The sequence below is a fragment of the Crocodylus siamensis genome, chromosome 14 (genome assembly GCF_052110815.1).
Source record: "Crocodylus siamensis isolate JL-2025a chromosome 14, ASM5211081v1, whole genome shotgun sequence".
Taxonomy (NCBI): domain Eukaryota; kingdom Metazoa; phylum Chordata; order Crocodylia; family Crocodylidae; genus Crocodylus; species Crocodylus siamensis.
In genome coordinates, this window is record NC_143408.1 from 26,730,466 (window position 1) to 26,737,218 (window position 6,753).

At 49.3% G+C, this 6,753-nt stretch overlaps 1 long non-coding RNA gene across 1 annotated transcript; it reads right to left on the minus strand.

Annotated features, from left to right (window-relative positions):
* Positions 1–241: 241 nt before the first annotated feature.
* On the minus strand, positions 242–5,725 carry LOC149853537 (uncharacterized). The gene is made up of 2 exons (XR_016439168.1): positions 4,142–5,725; positions 242–671 (listed from the first exon to the last, which is right to left on the minus strand). It is a non-coding gene; the product is annotated as an uncharacterized LOC149853537 (long non-coding RNA).
* Positions 5,726–6,753: the final 1,028 nt, after the last annotated feature.

A 6,753-nucleotide genomic window follows, 5' to 3' on the forward strand; every position in this document is an offset into this window, starting at 1 on the left:
GGCTACAAGGCTCCTGATTCAGCAAAGCAAGTCCACATGTGCTCACATCCTTTTAAAGTTAATGGGACTTTTGTGCTTTGAGGAACCAGGAGGCTAAGACATCCTCCAGAGGGGTCAAGTACTGCTGTCACTCTCCATCCTGTGCCTTGATGAAGGTGGAAGCATCGTGAAAAGGGCAGCCATCTCACGACAGCATAGGAAAAGCCGTTCGTGCGTGGGGATAAAGCACAGAGAGATTCACTTACACAAGTCACCTTTATTATGTCTCGTTACATGTACATGTGCATGGATCGGCAAAGCACAGCTAGGAAAGGCCAAAGCAATTAACTGCTAAGAAATGCTTCCACGAGGACGGGCCGTGGGTGCTTGTACAGGACATCTTCAGACACCTTCAGGGCTTGCCCAGACCCAGATGGTTGGTTTCTTGGACCCACATTTCTTAGAGTCAGGAAAAAGGAGCTTGCAATGGATACATGCAGATGACTGCGGCTGATGAGCTCTTGGCAGCTGAAGCTGCTCTGTCACTGCCTGTTGTTTGTCACGATCATGATGATGATCATGGAGATGATAACAATGATCCCTAGGACGATCCCAATGATGTTCAGCATGCGGGCGGTGCGGGAGGCCCTGGCTGCTTCCTCCATCTTGCCTATCCCGGAGGCATTCTCTGTCTGCAAGAGAAGTGCCCCCAGCCATGAGAAACACATGTTGAAATCCCAGGCTTGTAAAAAAAAAAAAACCACACCCCAAAACCCCCACACGTGAACAGGCCACAAACATGAAGAGGCAGGAACAAGACGAGAACACTGAGACAACCAATGCTTTCCTTCCTCTTACTTATCATCCGCTATTTAACTGATGGCTAGCTTCATTCTTCCCGTGCTGTATTTTCCCACCGGTCAGAAATCCCACCCTCACTGCTGCACTGCCCCAGCAAAGCACCATCGCAACAACAAGCTTCTCAGTATGCCTCAAAGAGCCACAGATTTGGGTAGACTTCACCTCGGGGACATATAAAGACCCTTAGATCCTTAATGAACTTGTTGCAAGCACCCCCAGTGGGAGTAACCATGCTTCTCTATTTTGCAGACAGGGAATGGAGGCACAGAGCTGCTAAATGACTTCAAATGGTAAGTCTTTGGCAGAGAAGAAAATCAGTCCCCAGGTTTGGGTTGGTGGCCACCGAACTCAAATATCCTTTCTGCGACAGCCCTAAATGGTTTAAAGTTTGCAATATTCAGGATCTGGGACCATTTAATTTGACTTCTCAGGGGACATAAAGCCATAGCACCACTCACACCTGCAGTTCAAGGAATTACTTTTCCCCCCAATGCAACTCAGCACAACTCTGAAACTAGACCACGTCTTTTAGGAAGCCTCGATCTCCACTGGAAGACTCCAAAGGACCGTGCATTTACCACTTGCTTTGGCAAGTTGTGCTAATTATTCTCCCTGTTAAAACCCAAAACATATTTCTATTTTAAGATGTCTACTTTCAGCTTCTACCCAATGGGTCCAGCCATATTTTTGTCTGTTCATAGAAAATGAGGGTTGAAGAGACCTCAGGAGGTCACATCTAGTCCAACCCCCTACTCCGAGCAGGACCAGCCCTGACTAGATCATCCCAGTCAAGGCTTTGTCTAGCCAGGTTTTCAAAACCTCCAAGGATGGAGACTCATCAACCTCGCTGGGTAACCGGTTCCAATGTTTTACAACCCTCGTAGTAAGAAAGATTTTCCTAATATCCAACCTAAACCTCCCTTGCTGCAACTTGAGCCCATTGCTCCTTGTTCTGCCATCTGCCCCCACTGAGACCAGCCCAGCTCCATCCTCTTTGGACCCACCCTTCAAGGTAGTTGACCTGCTAGAGGGCCACGCTATCAAAATCTCCCCCTGTGCAGGCAGTTGGGACCAGATTTTTGAAGACGTCCAGGGTTTTGGTGGGAGTGAGGCAACCTGCTGCTTCTGCAAATCTCACTGCGTGCCTAATCTCTGTGTCTTTGGGGACTTCGTTTGGCCCCGAAAGACTGTGATCAAATCAATCGCCTTGCTAGAGCCCAACACGTTACGCAATCACTGCCAGTGCCATGAGCTACACACAGATTTATTCTTTCCTGAAAAGCAGCCATGCTTTTAAACCAGCAACAGCAAAAGGGACATTTGCTTCCTCAACTGGAATTAATTAAGTAGTAAACTCTCATCACAGAAGTTGCGCTATGAAAAAATTGAACCAAAATGTACAGTTTTAGTCTTCACAGAGGAAGGTACAGTACACGTTCAAGCTCACTTATCTTTATGGAAAATCAGCTAAATATTTAGCCTGGTATTTTATCGCCAAACGCTGCCAAGCTCTGGGATGATGACACTTGCCAATAAAACCTGGCAAATAAAATCTCTCTCCTTAGACTCTCTGGTCTATAAACTGTGTACTCTATTGATGCCAGGGAGAGAGGGGATACCTGAGGGCAACAAGAATGAACTTCTCCCTAACACACACTGTCTGAGCTTTTGAAAAACAAGGGAAATAACAATAAAACTTTCAGAAAACAGGCAAAACTAATTCACATTTATCCAGCCTTTTTCAGCCCAACTGATCCCTTAATTCATTTAATTCTCTGCAGAACTGCTAAATTAAGGCCACTGGAGTGATGGGTGGGAGTGAAATCTGGGTGAATCCTGGTACGAAACAGCAGTGGAGATGGAGAATCTTTTCTTGTGCACAAGAAAGTGTCGAGACATCTGACGTCTCTGCAGCCAGAACCTCAAATTTAGGCTTTGTCCAATAAAGCTATATAGAACAAACTGCTTGGAACATAATTTTTCTCCTGCTCAAAGATGAGCAGCTGAGGTGACTCTGCCAGGATTTGAACATGTGGCTCCTGAGAGCAGAAATCCCAGATCTGTTGAAGTCGCTGGAAGGGATTTCCCTAACAATTCATAAAGAAGCAACACCAGATACACAGGGAGGCTGGGTTCTCCGGGAGAAACTGCGCAGCGCATCCCTGTTTCACTGATGCATTTGCCTGCAGAGCTCTTTAGAAGCTGAGAGAACAAGTACAAGCTGTTCACACACACACGCGAACAAGAACAAGCTGTTCTCTCACACGTGATATCTGAGAATTGCTCATGTAAGAGGCTATGTGGACACCCCTACACATCGTGCCAGCCAAGGCTTTGTCCAACTGGGTCTTAAAAACCTCCAAGGACGGAGACTCCCCCACCTCTCTGGGGACCTGTTCCAGGGCTTCACCACCCTCCCCGTAAGAAAGTGTTTCCTAATACCCAACCTCAACTTCCCTTGCTGCAGCCTGAGCCCATTACTCTTTGTCCTGTTGTCTGCCCCCACTGAGACCAGTCCAGCTCCGTCCTCTTTGCAGCCGCCTGCGGGGAGGTGACGGCTGCTGTTCAATCCCCACTCGGTCTTGTGCAGACCAAAAAAGCCCAGTTCTCTCAGCCTCTTCTCACCAGTCCTGTCCCCCAGCCCCCCAACCATTTTCACTGCCCTCCACTGGACTCTCTCCAACTTGTCCACATCCTTTTCATCAGGGGGGGCCCAAAACTGGACACAGGACTCCAGAGGCGACCTCCCCAGTGCTGAATAGAGGGGAAGAGTCACTGCCAGTGACACTCCTACCAATGCACCTGTACTCCTACCAAGAGCACCATAGTCTTTGATCCCCGGGAGAGGAAAGTGCATCCTTGCATTTCTGAGATGGACAGTGGACACAGAAAACAGGTTTGCATCCTCCTACCCATAAAGCACATAAGCAAGCCACACTGCAGCACACACATGCACTCCACTTTGGCCCAGCGGAGGGGGCAGCGGTTAAAGTTGCCCCTCCCGGCCCCCCGCTTCAGCTTGTCTTTGACATTGCAATTTTCCCAAGAAAAATCTCAAGCAACCTTCCCCAAGTGCTTCTTTAAGCAAGGCAGGTCGGGGAGAGCTGCTTCCGCGTGCCACTGCCTGTAATTTCTGGCTGCAAGTGCCAAAGGCTCTAGATAAGTTTGCACTGAAAATTAGAGTTGGCGTCTCCCATTCTCTCTCTAAGAAGTAGTTAAGACCGTTCTTAGAAAGGTAGAAGTCTGAAAAAATATCAGCCCAAAACACAGCAAAACGAAATCAAATGAAAGCCAAACTTACTCTGAGAGAAAAGATCAGGGCAACTATTCCAAGTGGGAGGCAGCAGCATAACAAGTTAAAGATGGACAGAGCAAGGTATGTAGGGACTTGTCTTTGAGCTGTCTCCATCCTGAGAAGCTGTCCTGTCTCTGCTCTCCGCTGCTGAGGCCAGGAAGACTCTGAAGAGTAGTAACACTGGGCCCTCTGTTAAAGTCATCTGAGGAAGGAAGGGGGAGTATCCAAAGGAAATTAAAGTTGAACCCAGCGTGTAATGCACACTCCTCCTTTGCCCTACGATCACAGCAGCTTCCAAATGGTTTCAAACCAAGTTACGCTCCTTTTTCCACTTTAATTTCTCTGATGAAGCTGGCAGAGCCTTGCCATTACATTCTCAAATGGTGAGAGCACTTGGCCAGCTGCTGATAATATGAACAGAACCCAGTTTCGAAGACAATCGGCGATTCTGCTCTCTCACAATGCAGAAAGGAGAGCCGGTTGGGGAAAAAAACATCAGAAGAGCCATTTTCCATTGCAGAAGGCAGATCTACAGCAATCAGGTCATTGCACACAAGCCTGCTGCTTTCACAGAAGTCAAGTGCAAAACTTGGTGTGGGGGGAGGCGGTTCAAAGCCTCCTGCCACAACGGTTTGGAATGAAAAGTTTCGGGGGAGATTAGTGACTTTTCCTTTTCTTTATATTCATCTAAGCTTCAGTGGTGATGTGGTGTGCTTCGCCTTCAGCTCCAGGAGCCCTGGAGTATCACTTGTACTACAGCCTTGAAAGGCCATGTCTGGATTCAGGGGCTGTTGGGCTAGTTGCTGAACAGATACTCTTACCCCAGGCTGGATTATGATCTAGATCAGTAACACAAGGCATGGGAGAAAAGAAGCAGCAGGATACTCAGGATCCTTGAGAAAGAGTGGCAGAAAAGATAAAATCATCTGTCCACGGGCATGCCTTTCTGGGGCTTAGCTCCTGAATGCAATGCTGGTGCCTTACTCCAGGGCCATCAAGGCCTTTCCAGTCGGTCGTTACGGCTGAAATCATATCCCATCTCCCCATTCCCAACAGGAGACTCCCACCCACTGCAGGGCAGAATGAAAAAGGCCAGAGCAGCAGGTCTGGCTCTTGCAATAGCAGGTGACACCGAGCCACGCTAGTGCAGCCTCAGGATGCCATTGCTCTGCGGGGCGTCGGAGCCTCGCACAAGGATGTGGTGTTTCCCGTCAGCAAAAGCAAGTTCTGCTGCTGTTGTGGTCAGGCTGGCGCCAGCTGAACCAGGTGCACTCTGCAGCTGAGCTGAACACGTGTGTCTATTAGTCAGTGAGACTGGGAAACTAAGGAGGGACCCAAGTAATGCCAACATCTGGAAACCCTTACAGCCTTATGGGTTCCCCAATGCAACAGCTGCTGTACTTTTCCTAAAGATGCTGCCAGGTCCCTGGGTCATTTGGAAAGCAGAAATGATCCCCATCAATGTAGCAGGAAGCCCACTTCTCAGGCAGGCTGCTGGTCACCCCCCCACATAGATTCATCTCTCAATCTGGCTTGAATTCCCATGCAAATGGGCCCTTGGATGCGACTTGAGCTCAGAGAGGAGGGAGCAAAAAGGGTTGCTGCAAAGGCAGAGCTGTGGGGAACAGAAAAAAGCAATCACCACACAAGGTACATGGATGCCAGGACCAATCCCACAGCCATTACAGTGGTCCCACCCACTTCCCAAGCACCTAGATCTGAGCGCCACGACCAAGGTGACGTTGCCTCGGGGCAGCAATTCTCTGCTGCCGGGCTCTGCAATTCGGAGAAGAGATAACGAGCCGCGCAGAAGAGTTTTTCCTTGTGTGACAGGCTTGGCAGCAGCAGCCTGGCCCGCCGGTTTTGAAAAGTTCAAAATTGATTGCTGGGGGGGGGCGGGGAGGGGTTTCCTTTTCCTCACCAGCCAGGTGATGGCAAGGTGAAGACCCGGACCAGAGACAGAACTAACCCTCTCGCCCTCCCAATCGGCAGAGGATGCGTTCCCTGGCAGATCGAATTCCCGCTGGAGAGGAGGACACCTTCTTCCTCACTCCCCCCTCTCCTTCTGTGACCACCAGTTGGGGTGTCTGAGCCGCTTAAAGGGGCAAGGGGGCTCTGGGACTCTCCCCACCTTCCCCCCACCCCAGCACTTGGGCCCTGCACCCCAGATTTTGTGCAATCGGCGCCTCAAGCTCTGTCATTTGACATTCCCCTTTAGAGTATAAGTAGGCATAACGTTTGCCGAGTCCTTTTGCTCTCCCGATCCTTCACTGGTATCAGGAAGGCTTTGCTCAGAGCTGCACCCATATTACCTATAGTTCCTATATCTCTTGTATATATGTTGTATTTTACCTCTGTTCTTTATTATTAAATTTGTATATAGTTAAGCCTCCACATGTGCCCTGGCTCTGCTCTGTAGGGAGAGGAGGGGAGCTGCACGTCATAAGCAGCTATGCCTCCCACAGCGCACCCGCACCCACTAAAATCCCTTCATTTGGAGAGGGCATACATCTCTGAGTACCACCTGGGTTACACTTGAAATTCTGCCTCTTTCTAGGGCTGCAGGATCCAACACGCAGGAACTAGCCAATGGCTACTATATCTGCATCACTTATTTT